The sequence below is a fragment of the Ambystoma mexicanum genome, chromosome 11 (genome assembly GCF_040938575.1).
Source record: "Ambystoma mexicanum isolate Mex_15411 chromosome 11, UKY_AmexF1_1, whole genome shotgun sequence".
In the NCBI taxonomy this organism is placed as follows: domain Eukaryota; kingdom Metazoa; phylum Chordata; class Amphibia; order Caudata; family Ambystomatidae; genus Ambystoma; species Ambystoma mexicanum.
Window position 1 is genome coordinate 478,408,576 of NC_090934.1, and position 17,911 is coordinate 478,426,486.

Below are 17,911 nucleotides of genomic sequence, written 5' to 3' on the forward strand. Positions count from 1 at the left end.
GAGCAACTTTAGATCACACCATCACCTGGTCACTCCAATACTCTTCCTGGTGAGCTTTAATCTATACATGGAGGGGAGCTATTGGGATCACTTCTCAATGACACTGACATCTCAATCCAGCAATACACAGAAAATACCCAGTTATACCTAAATGTCAATGGTACACACAACATTTCAAGCATCAGGAATTGCCTCTCTTCCATCCAAGCCTGTATGACAAGGACATTCATGAAGCTTACTCAGTCCGACAAAGACAGAATTCATCCTACTCGGTCAGCCATCTAAGCAGGTTACCATTCAAGGATGGCTAAACGATATTCGCCAGGACAGATTCCCATATTACCTGGCCCCTACAGCCAAATCACTGCAGACAGCACTCTCTCCTGGTGAAAACAACAAAAGACTCAAGCCTCCTGGTGCCAGCTAACCCTCCTCATGAGGATAAAACCTTTCTTTTCACCTGAGGATTTCAGAAACACTTCAGGCCCTGGTAATTTCCCACATCAATGGGCGTAACGCCCTGCTCACTGGAGTTCCAGTGATGTACCAGGCCCCACTCAGGGCCACCCAACATGCCGAGGCACGACTCATAACATGAACCAAGAAATTCAACCATTCACCCATCCTTAGGGAGCTGCACTGGCCTTCCTTGTCAACCAGAATACTCTTTAAGACTGCCTGCCAGTGGCAGCTGGTGAATTCTTTAACTTGAGGGTTGTAAATATTTGCCCCTGATATGGCGGAGTGACCGAGTGTATCAAGGGAGCCCACACCACTCAAGGAGGTTAGGGGAGCTCTCATACCCTATCTACCCCCTCTCCACCTTCCCCGAGACACTTTTTAAGATAATGGGTGAAAATTGTGCCTTTTAGAGAACACTTTTTACAAAAATTGGGTAAAAAGCCAAACAGTTTGCAATTGGGTTTTGTAGGGTAACTCATGAAAAAAGTACAATAGATGCAAGTCACCATCATTGCACAGGGGCATTTCTCCAACACATTTTCATGATGCTTTTTCCCACAATATGTGCCAGTATAAAACATTTTCACACTGGCTGTGCCCATACATTTCCTGCAACATTATACCCTATTATTCCCATGTAAGAGCATACTCATGCTCATACATTTCCTGCAACATTATACCCTATTATTCCCATATAAGAGCATACTCATGCTCATACATTTCCTGCAACATTATACCCTATTATTCCCATGTAAGAGCATACTCATGTTTGCTGGTTCCATGTGTTAATATCCCCGCAAAACTATCGCCATACAAAAATATCGCCATATCTTTGCGCCGATATTAAGGCACGGAACCTGCGGGGGACACCCCCACAACCCCTGTATTATTTTTAAAGGAGCTGGGGACACCCCTGCAACCCCCGCTCCCAAGAACCCCAAAAATGATCCCCCCCAAAAATATTGCCTATGGCCGTTCCAGACGACCATATATACGGCAATGTTTTTGGTGGGGATAGTATGTAGTGATACCTGTTTGCTTTGTGTATAATGCCAGTAATGATACTATAAGAAAACATGTCCATGTTTGTTCTGCCAATATATGGCAGTATCCCCACATAAGAACATACTCCAGTTGCCTTTACCATTAAAAGTGCATGCCAAAGTATGAAAACTAATCCAAACTGGCTGTACTAAAATGCAAGTCAAGCTAAATAATAACAGTTATCATGCTTACTTTATCAAAGATGCCCAATACAAAATGTCATACCGCAATAGGAAATGGCTAGACTAAGTGCATAAAAGTGGCGGTCTTGCTTCATAAAAACACTTAAAATGCTTGTTTTACCAAAGATGTCCAATACAAAATGTCATACCACAATACGAAATGACTAGACTGGCTGCATTGAAATGCCAGTCTAACTACATAGTAACAATTATACTTGTTTTACCAAAGATGCCTGATACAAAATGTCATGCCACAGTAAGAATAATACCACTGATCCTGGTTGCTTTATCCAAGATGCCCAATACAAAATGTCATTCTTCAGTAAGAAATGGGTAGACTGGTTGCATAAAAAATGCAAGCCCAGCTACATAATAACACTTATCATGCTTGCTTTATCAACCATGTGCAGTAAAAAATGCCATGCCTGCTCCATGGTGTGCCAGCGCCTTGCAGCCAGACATAATCATGATAATGATGAATGTGATTATGTGTGATTGTGAGGCGCTGGGGGGCACTTGGGTGAGGCATGTTTTTTTAACTGGTCATCTATCATAAATGCCCAGTAAAAAAATGACACACCTGTCCCCCTGGGTCCCGAGCTCCTCACACATGCACACAATCAATGTGACACACACACACACCCACACACACACACACACACAAAGTGATTATGTGTGTATGCAGGCACAGGGGGCTAAGGGGGCAAGTATGGTTTTTATTACTGGACATCTATGAAAGATGTCCAGTAAAATAATACCATGCCTGTCCCCTGGGCCCCACAGCACCTCAGATAGAGAGCTGATTTTGGCCGGTGGGGAGGGGGTTTGTGCAGCAAAGCCATTTTTAAAATGCCTTTGTTGTACAAACCTCCTACTCCCACTCGCCAAAATCATCTCCAGCACGAACACCCATACTTACCCAACATACACAAAGCAAGCACTTGCTGTCTCATTTGCAGTCACGTGCACTCGCTCATAACACAAGTATACATGCAGCCATACATATATTTAAATCATTTACACAACATACACACACAACCTACACACTGCAAACACTCTTTCATTCAAACATCCATCATGCACTCACTCAAAACTAACGCTCTTCCAGTACTAGATGAGCCTAAGACCTTCCACTTCAGTCAATACATAGGTGCCATCTAGGGTCCTTGCAGTCCCACATCACATCCCACCCCCACGGCTGAAACATTTCATGCCACATATTGTAACAGCTCCTTACCTCATGTCACCATCAACAACATGTGTTGCACTCTGTTCCTTCCTAGCTAGATTTGCGCTATATGAGAACCCATATATAAATACAAATAGGTTGTGTTCTCACAGGATTTTTATGAGCAGTGCCATGTAGATGTTAAACAGGAGAGGGGAGAGACTGGATCAGGTAGTCTGGGTTGGAGATGATGGGAAAAGGGGTAGGTATGTCATCTTTTCTGTTTATTGTGAATTTAATCAAAAGTTTGATCTTGTACACAAAAATTCAATTTATACATTAACTGCAATAAAATGTATGCAAACACTACATTCATTATTTCATGTATTTTTATGTATTTATTTATTTTATCTGTATCACATAATAAAATCTCAATATTACATCATGATCATTTAAAACAAGTATCAACGTAAAATTGCAACATTATATACCATAGCTAGTACCTCGTTGGTCCAAGCTCATTTAACATTTGTATTATTGCATATGTTAAAACAGTTTTGAGCTGATTCATGGAATTATTTGCGTGAAAAACGTAGATGTGCGCGCCTTTCTGCCCGAAAATTCCTGTTTGAAGTATAGGGATTTTCGGGCAGAAAGGCGCGCAGATTTGCGTTTTTCACGCAAATAATTGCATGAATCAGACTGTTTGTTTCCCGCTGACATACGGAACCATATATCATTTAAATTTACAAACTCGTTATGCAGATGAAAAAAATGACCCACCAAATGTTGTCCTGACTAAAATCAATGTTGGGCATTCGACCAGTATATTTCTCAGCGTTTCAGCGTTTCAGTTGTTCCTACATTATTACATCGAGGGCATATATTATCACCCTCGGTTTTTTGAACTGTGCGGGCGTATTTTACTTCCCTAGTCGGTAATACATTTAAACACAATCTTAAAAATGGATTTCTCATGTTTGGACAAGGATATCGATCAAGATAGTTTGGAAGCTGACCAAGGGGTTTATCAGTAAATGAAAAAGTTGAGTGTAGTTTATAGCTTCTGGTTCAAAAGATAATGAGCATCCAGTCTTTTGCTTTCAATACCTTTTTGACATTCAACGGATTAACCACCAAATCCGAGCGCTCTCTCTGTAAATCAATCAAGAGTCCATCTGCCAGCGATACCATTTTGTTCAAGAATGGTGAGTTATTCTCCCTCGGGCAATGTAGTAAGTTCACATATAAATCATGTTTTACAGGTGACAGAATATTACCCACCAGTGGCAATGCCCACCAATTGAACCAATATTCCAGAGATAATAGTCCCAATTCTAAACATAGTGGTGCCATGGTAAGGGAAGATGGGGGTCCCAATACCTTCTTCCATAGTCTACCCACCATACGCTCCCATGAGATGTTATATGCAACCGAGTCAATCTCTATGCCATACATAATCTTAGGTATGACCTTACACACATAGAACTGAATGAGAGGCTTAATGGAGAATTTACAGAATTTCTTTAAGATCCGTTTCATCTGAACGGCCAACTAGTCGATCTTATTTTCAATGGTCTTCACCAGCAGTATTTTGTTCAACAATTTAAACAAATTGAAGCCAAGATATAATACTTTTTCCTTGGTCTCAATCTTTGTTTCATTAATGGACCAAAAGGCCCTTTTAGTTCTCCTTTTAGTATTGCCAAAGATAATAACATTGCTTTTTTTGTTGTTAATGATCAGATCATTGGCCTTTGCATACTCAGTCAATGCTCCAAGCAGCCTCTGCAGCCCAATGGGCGACACAACTAGAAGTGCCACGTCGTCCGCATAAGAGAGCCAACTAATCGGAAGGCCTCCTATCTTTGGACTTATTAGGCCAGCCTTTCCCAAAGCCTCCTTCAGATCGGCTAGATACAGATTATCAGATTATATAGGCAAGGAGCCAGATCACAGCCCTGGCAAAACCTTTTGTTGTATGATAGTTCCCTGTCAAAGAACCCACAGCATCAAGTATCACCCTCACTGAGGTTCCTTCGTGTATGTACTCCAATATAACTTAGAGAGATGTAGGAATCTCCCAGTTTACTCCGAGCAGATTCTGATTTACAAGATCAAACACTTTTGAAAAGTCTATTAGTGCAACATACATTTGATTCGGGAGCCCTTTCACCGCGTTCCCTGTACCATGTTTGATCACTGACTAAATAAGACCATTAAGTGTGGTTGATTGACCCTTTCTAAATCCACATTTATTACTTGGTAGAATGTTGTTATCCTTAATCCATGATTGCAATTTCTCCAGTATTAAAGACGAGAAAATGTAACTATCACAATCCAAGAGGGCAATCAGTGATAGTTATTAGGGTCAGACCAATTACCCTTCCTGAAAACAGGTACAGTTATTAACTCTTTCCATGTGATAGGTGTAGAGCATGCACCAAGAATATCATTAAACAAATATGTGAGCACTAAAGACCAGGTGTCATTGGATTAAAGAATAGAGTTCATAATTCATTAGGTCCCAGGGCATTTGAATTGGATGATTGTATTACTAAATGCCTAATGTTCACCTGATCGAAATCGACCACCCAGGGGCCATACTGATCCCCATCCATATCTGGTCTTATTACCTCGTTGCACATTTCAGCCCAATGTTCCCGCCATTGACTTTCACCTACTGAATTACTTTGTAATTTCGTTTGCTTAGCAGAATCTGAGTTATTCAGGCACCAAAAGTTCCTTGTGTTGCTCTCCATGAGAACTAACAGCATCCTTTCACCATCCTCCTGGATTAACTGGAATTTCTGGTTCTGCAACCAGTTCTTTGTAGGTTTTACCAGGGCCTTCCTGTTTTACTGTAGTTTTAACATCCAATGCCTCCCGTCGTAGAGCTGCAAGTTTTGCTTTGTGTTTTTTCTTGCGCTCCCATTTAGAGGCATTAGATACATGTACATGAGGGGGTCTTCATTTTCGTATTCTTTTTCTCTATTTCACTCTCCAAAATGAACTCATTAAAAGATTAACTGGTGCAATTCGTATGGATATATTCATTCCCACTGCCCTTGTTAAACTGGCTCCATTCAGCTAGACTTTCTGAGTTTGGTCCCCCAATTGCTTACTACCAATTCCTGTAGCAGCTCCATGGGGTGGATTTTAAAATACCACTCAAGTGTGGCGACGAATATGTTATGATCACTCAATTGCGTGGTAATGATCTCAAACCTATCACACCATTTATACATTGAACGTTATAATATTAAATAGTCAATGTTCGATGTTTAACTAACCCTTTTCCAAGTAGCCTTTTTCAACAAATCCCCATTCACATTCCCATTGACTACCAACAAGTCCCAATCTTCCAAAAGCTGAGTCAATTTCTCACATGCAACACTGATGGTGGTGCTAAATATCTCAAAGTTACCTATATGGCTTGTATTGAAGCCACCTGCCATTACTACATGGCAGTCCCTAGTAAGGCACCAGCCTGCCAGACTCTTCTCAATGTGATTTACAAAGTCAGAAATCCCAGCTAGCCATTCGTTCCAATATACATTTATAATCAAAATAGTTTAGTAGCATCCCTCCATTTTATAGTTAGCTGTGAGAAGCAGAATCCCTGCAAGGCATTCGAAATTATTTTTGTGGAGTTAAATTTAGCGCTTCATAAAGCACACAACAAACCTCCTGCTGGTCTAACCACACCAGGTTTCCGTGCCAGTTGGTGTATTATTTCGAAGCTGTCTGTCCAAATAGAATTCAACAGCCATGTTTCTTGTAATAAGACAAGATCTCTCTTTGAGAATAGTTTGTTGTGTTTTTCATGTTTCATGAAGCTATGACATCTTCTTGGATTCCACACAGCCACTCTGAACAGATCTCTTGTCAGAAATCCCCTTCCCCATGGGCGTAGGAAACGGGGGGTGGAGGGGACAGAGGGGACAAATCCCCCCCACAATTTTAAGTGGGGAGGATATAATGTCATTTATCCCCCCCAACAATGAGAAACGAGGTGAGGGAAAGGCGAAGAAGAATGCCTTTTTTTATACAAATGATAGGACGTGTCATATTGTATACCACGTTTATTTGAACTGTCTCTCTACCAATTCTTTTCAAAAAATTGCACCGTTGGGCACAATATTATTCAAACATTTAATGTGTGAGAAACCTCTTCCCCAAATTCCAAAGAGGGTCTTGCTCATTAGCACACCCTAAATTCTTGCAATATTCCATTAGCGACCCCTTAGAACGTCTGTGAAACCTATTGCCTGTGAACATCCCTACCCCCCTCCAAAAAATGCACCATTTGTTTGTTGGGCCTGTTGCAAAAAAAATAAAAAGATTTTGGTGGTGAAGTGCTGCATTTTATGTTTTTTGAGGAGGGGCAGATGGAAGAGGGAAGAGTTTTGCTAACTTCACTTGGTGCAAATAATTCTGGATATTTATGCCCTGTTAGTTTCAAAGTTCTGTGAGAGATAAGGCTGGAAATACCAGTCCCAGATCTTAAAAGTGAATTTCGTTTTCTTTATGATGGTTACCAGACACGACCACCCAAGTTTAATTTAGGGTCAAGTCTGCACATTGAAAATCGTTCTTAAACACCATTGCTTGAGCCGGATCTCCTTAAATTCCGGAAGCTCCTCAAGACCCTCCTTTTCTCTTCTTCCTTCCCTCTCCCACCCCCCTGCTAACTAACACCCCCCTTCTTCCGCTGTGACTGGCTGATTGGGTCCCTCTGAGTTCAACAAGGCACCAGCCTCCGACCCCCCGACCAATTCACCCCCCTCCTCACACTTAGGAACTGGACCCTACACCCCATGCAATCCCTTGCACTTGCCATCCCATCTTAGCACTTCACATTCGTGCAGACAGACACACCCACCCCCGTCCCCCGCACTTCTCGTTACTGCAACAGCACTATCTGTATGTCACAAGGCCTAGTAGGGCCATTATTGTTATCTTTCTCGCTTGCTCGCCCACCATTTCTTTGTCTTATGGTGCCTTGAAACCCCGTCTGTTGTATAGGCACCTTATAAATATCCAATCAATGAAATAAAATAAAATCCTGCAGGGCAAGCGCCACGTCTTGCAATTCTTTGAATTTAAGGAAGGTTTTTTTTTTCAAGGGGCTTAATCAAACGCATGTACTCTTACACCCGAACAACTCTAGCAATGACCGACTCAAGGATTGCCCATTATCCCTAGAGAGACTCCTTCCAATAAGCTTAACACACTTGGAGAGCCACTTAAATTTCCTTTATTAATTCATTACTCTTTTATAACGCACTTAACAACGGAGACACGTTTTTAAACGTGGGGCCGGGATTCAAACCTTTGTTGCTCTGCGTTGCCCCAGAGCTATCCTCCCAGCCCTGCCCTGTCCTAAACCTCTAGCGTAGGAAAGGAAGCCTTCCCCTTTAAGGGAACAACATGAGCACTTCCAAGTCCCTGACCAGAGAGAAAATACATGTATTCCTTCCACGTTGATGCTGGAGGAAACATTTCACAGTGACTTATACTCACACAGCCCGGTAAAGCTCTGTGGTAACACAGTTGTGTTTGAACAATTAGGAACTACATTTGTTCAGAATGCTAGCGCATTAGAAAAACCTAATTCTCTCAGCATTACAAGGATTACATACTTGCTAATTTCCTGTGATGAAGTAAGTTTAAATGTAAGAGGCAGCTTCCCATGCTTAACAGAGGATTTTCTGAATTCGGATTTACACAGTGGGAGAGCAGATGGACTCATACTAAAGCAGGAAAGGATAGCAGCCGTTCCAGTGGGAGGGAGATACTCCATTCCTGCCCAGAGGCCTTTTGGAATCAAGATGACGGCACACTGTCATGTAACCTCAGGCCAGCCCCCTTCTAATCCCATGACCACCAACCCCTGGCTCAATCACAAAAAAGCACAGCCCTCAGAACATAGGTGTCCTCAATATTACCAAGCACCACCCAAGGGGAGGAAAGACCTTACTATAAATCTGAATGCTGAGGGGAGAGCAGCCGGACAGATATTGAGGTGTGAAGGAGAGTTTGGAAGTGTTTGAAGGAAGAGAGGAGTGTCATCAGAGCAAGGACAGTTGTCAGACAATTGAGGAGATAACCCATCGGAGGAAGGGAGGGAGTTGTGAAGATGTTGGAGGAAAGGTTAGGTCCTCCTGGGGGGGAGAGCACTGGAGGATGGAGGAAGAGAGAGGTCTTCCTGGGGGAGAGAACTGGAGCTTGGAGGGAGTACATCAAAGAGGTTGGAGGAAGAAGCTCCTACAAGGAGAAGGGGAGTCTCCACCAGAAGAAGAGTTGTAAGGATGTTGAGGAGAATTCATATCACTTTGGGGAGGTTGGAGCAGAAGAACCATCAGGAAAACCACAATCCAGGATGTTGGAGTTGAAAACCCTTAACATCAGTGGCAGAGTGAGACATGTTAGAGGGGCAATATAATTACTGAAGAGATTGAAGAACAGGTACGCATAGAGCGTAATAACATGGATGTTCTGGTGGACCAGGTCAGCTAAGGGCAGATTCTAGAGCTGCTGGGAGGAGGCACGAGATGTTACAATCTCACAGGGAGGCAGGTCAGTGTAAACCATACGAATAGACAGTAAAGATGCCCTGGGAACCAGCGCCCTAGAGATGGCCAGAAGATGGGGCAACTCTGAGGACAATTGGGCCCAGAAAGGCCGACCTAGAACTAAAGAGGTATTACCACCACCCTAAAAACCCAGAAGAGTTACTCAGGCTGTTTCCAAGCCCAGGATGTGTTGGCCATCCCAATCATCCCATCATGCTGTGATCATCGTACTGAACTGACCAGGGGATTGGGAACCCTGTGAAATCTGCCAACCCGAAGACCAAGACCAGGATCATCAATTGCAAATTTGTGCAGGGCGAAACCAAAGCCAGGCCCTGGCACTTTGTAGGAGACGATATACAGTGTTTTGGTTTTCCCAGAGAGAAAATAATTGAAGAAGAAAGATTATAAATGTCCTTTTTTCCATAACGCCTTACCCCTCTCCCTTTCATGAGCAGCATACTTTCATAATACAGGGTGTGAGTCTTTTACCCACTAGAAGGATTCAGAATGGGCTCCATCTGAAGCAAGCTAATATGCAGTTTCCTTATTGATGCCCCTGAGTTACCAGTACACTTGCTCATTATTCCCAGGAGAAATATCCTAATAAAATCCTCAGTTGACATGACCTTAGTTTTATGTTCTTTTACTCCCTCAGCGCACTCTGCCAAAGGTTCAAATTAAGAAAATTATTTTGACCTCTCTAATTAGCACACAATGATTTAGGGGCTATGTATTGATAACTAATCAGTGAAGATAACAACAACCTTTCTAAAAGAAATCACATTGGTTTAAATGACTTAACAATGCATCTCACAACTTCCTGCAAAGAAATGTTAGCTTTAAGGTTAATATTTTGTTCTTGGCATTATATTAAATACACACAGGAGGCCCAGGAATTCTTACTCCTGAGCGATTCCTCCCATCACAGAGGAAAATGTTGGCCCATCTTCTAGAAAGTGGAATCCTTTTGTTTGCGCAAGTCCTTTAGATCCAAGTATGACCCGATTGCTTTGATTATGGACATCCTTGAAGTGTGGCTTGAGTTCCAGTTTGAGGGTGAAGATGGGTTTGAGGGAGTCAGTATGCATTCTGCCAGATTGTTGGGCTATTCAGCTGATCTGCTTCTGTCTCTGAATGCAATCCATGTCTTCCCAGAAGAATACATGAGCAAACGAGTACCTGAATGAGAAAGACACTTGATCGTGAATGAAAGGGGGGGAATTCCCATAATGACTCATTGACCAACAGAGCAATCAGCCACTCCAATGTAAGAGATTAAATGCCAGCCAGTAACTGAAACAGTGCTTACATTGTGGGGATGTTTGCCAGGGCTCAGCCCTGGCACTTATTTCTGAGTCATTGCACTTAATTTCTCAGACTCGGATTGATTATGAACTAGTGCTTGGATGTGGGTGTATTTTTTCGGAAAAATGTGTGGTGAATGAAGGTTTTTAAATACCATTAGACCAGCATTACGATCAAAACTACCAGATGTGGCCTGATAGGTGCACCAAGTCGCAAAACTCCCTTGTGTTGGCCCACAACACTGGTGCACACTAGTCTGTCAGGCCAGCACTTCAGGCAAGCCTGAGTTTGGTCTTCTTGTCTCAGTTTTCTTGCGACAGACACATGTTATGAATACTCACAAGGCATAGTAGGTTCATCACCCTCCCTCTTCCCCCTCTGCTCTTCAATATTGTGTTGTAATGTACTTCCCACTCTCCCTCCCTGCTTGCCCTGTGGGTGCTTTGAAACAGTATATTCTTATTGTATAAGCACCTTACAAGCAAACAATAAATACATAAATAAATAAATAAATGTTGCTTCTATCTCCTGTTTACAGCATCTCCAAAAGCATGAAGAAGAGCTTTGCTTCTGTGGTGTTTTAGTTGTTAGTGGTGGGGTAGCACTGCCTGTCTGGGATAGGAGAAGAGCACCTAGCATTTGGCAATACCCTGTGTGTGGTGTGAGCACCTGGGTATCTGCTGACAATGGTTGGCATATGAGGCAAATACTTAACCTTTAATGGAAATGCAGAGCACATGCTGATCATCTGATAATGATACCTGCTTTATGATCTGAGAAGCTGGCATTTGATGGCACTACCTGGAATATGATTTGCTTACTTCAGCATATGAGTGCAATATCTAAGGCCACTTATATTTCATTGGCATGCCTGCTAGATGATGTGAATTAGTGGAATACCTGGCTTCGGATGTGAGCACTTGGTAATTAATTTAATTGCCTGGCATCAGCGTTGGTGGAATAATTTTCTGAATGGGGTGTACTGGCATCACCTGGCCAAACAAATAGCGTTTGCTAGCAATCGTGGTGCGAGTGTAACTAATAAGTGAACGCTTTCAACTGCAGCATGTGTGTCAAGAAGTCTGCTTAAGGAAATGTTTGATAGACCTCCGCTCTTGTCGGTACCAGGAAACTATAAAATGTTTCTTTGGTCTGGCTGAAATGAGAAACAAATCACAAAATTGGATAAGGTCTTATCCTTACAAGTATATGACGTCAGTCAACAAATATGTTAGCAGCCTCAAAATTTGCAGTAGCCATTGACTAGTGATAATGGACTCTTGGTGAGTAAGAAATGGAGTGCTATACGTATGTCAAGAATTGAGGGGGCGAGTGACTATTAATGCCTGGCTAAAAGCTTGTAACTTGAAATGTTTAGCCCTGATGGTAGTACACTATAATTGGAGCTTCATTTGTGTCATTTCCTTAAGTAGTGCAGCTCAGTGCTACACTGTGTGTGTTACAGGAAAGAGACATCTGTAGAGGTACAGGTTTAAAAGCCATACATCATTACTCCTTATGTTCTGTGCTAAAAAGCATAGGCAGATCACACAAACATGGAAATAAGCCCAGATTCTTTATCTAGCATAGTGCGCAAAACATATATTACTCATTCTTAATGCAACCCTGCAGGGCTAAAAACGAAACTACAGCCTTATGCTGCGTAATACTAAATAGTTCTGTAATCAATCTATGTAATGAGAGGACTGTGTGGTGTGGCATATATGAATCACACCCATTGAAAAGGAAGTTCAGAGTCTTTGCACTTCAATCACAAGCTCACTTCTGAGACACAACGCAAGTGCTACAGCATTGAAAAACAGCAGCCCCAGATGTGCTGTGAAGGTGCCATTGCAAAGTATTGCAACCAGGGCTCTGCTCGATGTGGAGTGCCACACCGTCTTATTAAAACTATACCAGTTGTGTTGAGAGAGTTGTCAATACTGTCCCATTGACAGTTTAGTTGCCTTACTGGCAAGTGCTGCACATTCCATTAAACACACAGCATCCAATGCCATGCTGTCTAATACAATGAATAGCAGCCATTCTGAAAGGTTTTCTATAGAGCCATGAAAAGAACATTCTAAAAATGTTCTTCCGTCCAATCAAATGCTTATCAGGTCTTCTGAAAGGAGCAGTCATGTCAAGTAAAAAGCTGTTTTTTTCTGCTTTTAATGTATAGAAGTTCTTCCGAGAAACGCCTGTACAGTGCCATGAAGTGGCTAAGAGGTGGCACTGAGCACTATGTAAAAATTGCATTGGGCAGTATTCCTCTGATAAATGTATCCAGTACATGCAGGCCAGGCAGCTCTATTATATTACATACTGTGGCTATAATTCACGGCCAGCCATATTAGCATATGCAATTCTAAAATAACGCATACAATACTATGTGGGTCTGCAGTGTGAGCCAAATTGAGGGAAAGTGCTGGAGACCTTTGTTGTGATTACCCCAGAGCACCCCTATGGAATTAATCTGGGATGATTTTGAAATGGCAGCTACCGAGTTTCTAACCCAGGGTCGTGTGTTAAACTAATTAAATTATGGGCGCACACTCTTAATTTGTTGCTAAGGGAAGCATTGCTCAGAAACTCGGTTTGCTAGAAGGTGTGTTAACTTGCTGGTTAAGCATGGCATTAGTGCAGTGGTATGTGAAGGCCTCAGCCGCATACTAGAGGAGGTACAAATCCAATTCAGCACTCCTGATCGTTTTCCAACACCTGTTTACTAAAGTTAATTGAGCAGAATATGTAAAATAATGTCCTGCAGTACTGCAGTCGGCATTACACCATCTCACGTGGCACAGCTGCTTCTAACAGGCAGAAGTGCTGAGAATATTGTACCCAGATATCGAATATTTCCTCATCTCTGCACAATTAACAACATTATCAAGCGTCCATAAGTATTCTTCCATCTCAGAATTGGTAGAGATCTTTCGACTGTTGCATCCCACGGAAAGAGCATTATTTGCACAGGTGGAGAAGCTACTGCAGATCCTCCTTACTGTTCCAGTATCTTCCTGTGAAGCTAAGAGGAGCTTTAGTGCTTTGCGATGACTGGAAATGTAGCTGCGCACAACTGTGACTCAGAATAATAATAATAATAATAAAAATATTTTTCTCTTCCTAACATCATGGGGGGACCATTCACTTCATGCCCTCTGCTCGCCCCCCTCCCTTCCGAGATTCCCTCAGACACGCTCCCCGAACCCATCTTACTGGGGTTAAGTGAGGACTTTTCCAGGGGATCCCTAGGGGCCTGACGTTACTCTGTTTTTTAAAAGATAGCATTCCAGGAACTATTCTCTTTTTTCTTTCCGTCAGTTTCATCCAGTCTTGTCTGTGATAGATTGTGCTCATCGCGTTTACAACTTGGTTCTAATCCGATGGGCCTGGCTCATCAGATCTATCCCCTCACTACACCCATCACTATCATTGGTGGTAACCTTTCTGTGAATCTCATCCGTACTTTTCCTAGGAGTTGTTTGGCATGATGTGTGACATATAATTGTTTTTTTTTGTTTTTTTTGCCACCGGACACAGGTTGTTATTCTTATCCACTTTCCCTGTTAGGTCAATGCACACATAGCTCCCTATGTCCTTTTGCGGCACTATGGTCACTTGTGTCTTTCCCTCTTCAATGTTATCACCGCCACCATCTTGGGTTGCAGAGTCCTTTTCCAGCAAGATACCTGTACCCATTGTGTCTGCCAACGCATTTCTTAGATATTTTCTGGAATGCAGGCGGCGCTGATTTTTCCCACCATTCTTTGATTTTTGCCCGGCCTTTTTGGATAGTTTCTTCCCAGGTCTCTCCCCTTCCTTCTGTTTCTCCTGCTGACGCTACTCATGTTCCACATAAATGTGTTGATTATCTACCTGTTTACTTGAATTGCTGTGTCATGTGAGCCCGCCATTATTTTATTAATGCACTAAGTCTTCTGTTTCAGTGTGTTTGTCCCTAGTGATTTGTTGCTCCCCTTTCGTGTGTTTCAGCATTAATGTAGACAATACATTTATTTTTACTTTCAGTTCACAGAGGATGAGTGTATGCGCTTTTACCTCATCGTTTATGTTCTGATAAGAGTTCAACTGATGCGCTAAGAACTGTGTTGAGTGCTGAAATAGATGGTGAAGATAACTTAATCTGATTGTCTGCCTCCCTTAGTGTGTGATGCAGATGTATTATATCTGTTTTATCTGTGTTACTCACATTAACATTGTTGGTCATTTCAGCCAATAATTGTGATGGAGAGCCTGTTGCCAAGTCAGAGTCCTCATATAAGGATTCTGTCTCTATGTATCTTTGTTGAGGGGCATGGGCAACTCCATGTTCAATCAATCGGGGCTCAATGTCTGCCTCTCCTTTATCTATTCACCAAATCCCCAGTACACATACCAGCACATTCCAAAATGCTAATATCACTAATATCTCAAGGAAACCCTGGCATGGCAGATGTGGATTGTGCCAGACCTCGTAGATCTGTACTAGAACCTATGTGTTTATAATACGCAATGGTCTTGGGGTCCGTACCTGCTGCAATATTTATCAGTGACTTGGATTTTGGGCCGTTGTAACTCCTTGTTCCATCTTCTGTTGTGTTATCAGTACATGCACTAGTAGAAACGATACAGCCAGCCTGTTTTCCCTGCTGTTCATTGGACATTTGATCAGACATTCTTAGATTACAGCAAATTGAATTAAACAGTTCAACCTCTGATTTTTTTGCACAGGCTGGTTTGCGCTTTAGCAACATATTCAAATGGACGCAATCGGTCTTCCACTTGTTTACTCAGCGTTCAGCTTCGTGGAATCTTGGGAGCTATTGGGGTTTTTTGTTGATCTTCTAGGCCAGGGGGTAGATTTTGTTTCCTCGTTATTGGTGGCATAATTTCACAGTTCATTTCCCCAGGCAAAGTTAAGACGGTCCCCCAAGAATCCTATTTTTTTCAGGGTATAACAATTTATCGGAATGCTGTTTAATTCCACAATCCTAGAGCTCCTCTAATCGACCAGCAAAGTGAGTTCAAAGGCTTTCCCAGCCAAAAGGCACTCACTCACTGGATCGGGTGTGCAGGTGAAATGGACAGTATCAATTATTCTCAATTGCACCACCCTATAGCCGATTCAAGTTGTGAGGGGTTGAGCTCAGAGTCTCCCAGCTGTTAGTCCTTACTGTTATGTAGATGCTGTAATGAAGTCAGTTTACCCTGGAATTAATCAGGGGCAAACCCCAAGCTCAAAGGCATTAAGCCCACAGTCACCCGAGTATGATCCTGATCCTAGAGTCCAAGAATCAGCTGGGCTTCAACACCCCTTTTAAGTAATTATCCAATGTTTCACTAGACCAGGTTCAAAGGCAATAAGCGCTCAGTCTCTCATATAATGAACCAAGGAGGAATGTCAATAATGCAGGTACCTCTTCCTCAGCCGGTTTCCGCAAGATCACCAAAGCAGACTTTTTTCAATGTTTAGCCGAATTTGGGTGAAGATTATGTTAGTGACTCACAAACAAGCAATTCTCTGTTCTCGATTGTGCACAAGCCCTCGTTTTCCTATGATTTCAAAATAACTTTGGTGATCCTTATAAACACCACGAAATTGTGTTATGGCAAAGGTGATATATATTCACTGCTTTCAGGAGGAATACTTGCTTTTTCAGAGACTTCTGTCGTCTGAGTCCTGTATGGTACGACGACAACATTAAAAACGGGTCCAACAGGCCACAGCACACCTAACACTCACAACGCTCTCTGCATGTTGCGCTGGGGCAGTACTTGCACTTGTACCAGCGTGCAGTGTCGAGAGTATAGGCAGCGACAACAGACTTTCGATGATTTAGCTGCTTAGTCAGGCAATGTGAAAGATCGAGTGTCTCCTTCCAACACCTAAAACTCGTAACACTCACTGTATGTGATCTTTCTCCTATCTGTAAGGAAGGATATCAACCACTGGGTGCTGTTCGGTCAAAGTCTTGCAGTCTTTCCTTAGCCCTACTGTATCGAATGGCACTCGAATGTTGAGCATCATGAGAGGTCCAAGGATTGTTTTTATCCGCGTTTTTCTTCAGGTCATCCCAGATTGAGAACAGGACTGATTCCGTTCCTCTGAGTGGTTTGAATCTTATTTCCGCTTGAGCCAGCATGTCGTTTGGTTCTACGTGCTTGAGAAACTGGTGGTAGTCTACCCTTTTTAGTAGTTTGGCAGCGCAGGGCCCATTGGACATAAGGTGGTGATGTGTCTCTTCAGTCATGGTAGACACTTTGAAACGCGTGTACCGGATTTGCAATCTTTCAATGCACTTTTCAAGTCATCTCTATAAAACAGTCTTATTTTGTGTATTTTACACCCCTATCAATTGCCTGCGTAATGTAGTTAGCCCGGCTCCATCACTCTGCTCCTCCCCTTGCCCCCACCATTGTAGTCCCATAGTGATTTATTTTTTTGAATGTTGAGCGACTGTGGGGCCGATTCTGAGCTCATGGAAAAAAGATTGTGGAAATACGATACTCTTCCCCCCTAGTTTCCAGCACCAGTTCTGAAGTTGGAACTATTGGAGGGGAGATGTCGTACTTTCCAGCAGCAAAAGCTGCTAAAATCTCCTGTTGTCGAGGAAACATGTGCTCCAGTGGCATTGCGAGTATTTCTTTAAAGACTGCCACTTTTCTAATTTAAGAAAGTTTTCCTAAACTTTCATTAAACTAGAAAGGTGGTGCTGCTGTCTAAGAAATGCTATGTTCATAAAGGGAAAAAGTGTGCAGTGGAGATTAAGGGCACCTCAGAAATGTGAACACCTTTTATTGACGTGCTAAAGCAGTGCTGCTGGGAGGAGTATCCCCTCCATGTGGCTGCCCTGCATTACTCCTGGTTGTTAGGGCTGTTGTCAAGCAGTAAATCAAGCCGATGTTTTCATGTGCCTGCGCCACATTCTTTCTCCGTCAGAATATGGTGCATTTAAGAAATGTGTTGGCCTGGCTTGGAACAACACATTTCTATTTTTGCAGCCTGTTCTGAATCAGGCCTGAGACGATTTACTGTAACGAAGGAGACTTTCTCCTACTTATGCCCTGTGTTCGATTTTTGGGTGAGCCGGCTACTTTTCAGAGAAAGCTCATCATGCTGCTGCCTCTAACAAGCCGAGAACTTGTGCAAGTGAGTATGAAACATG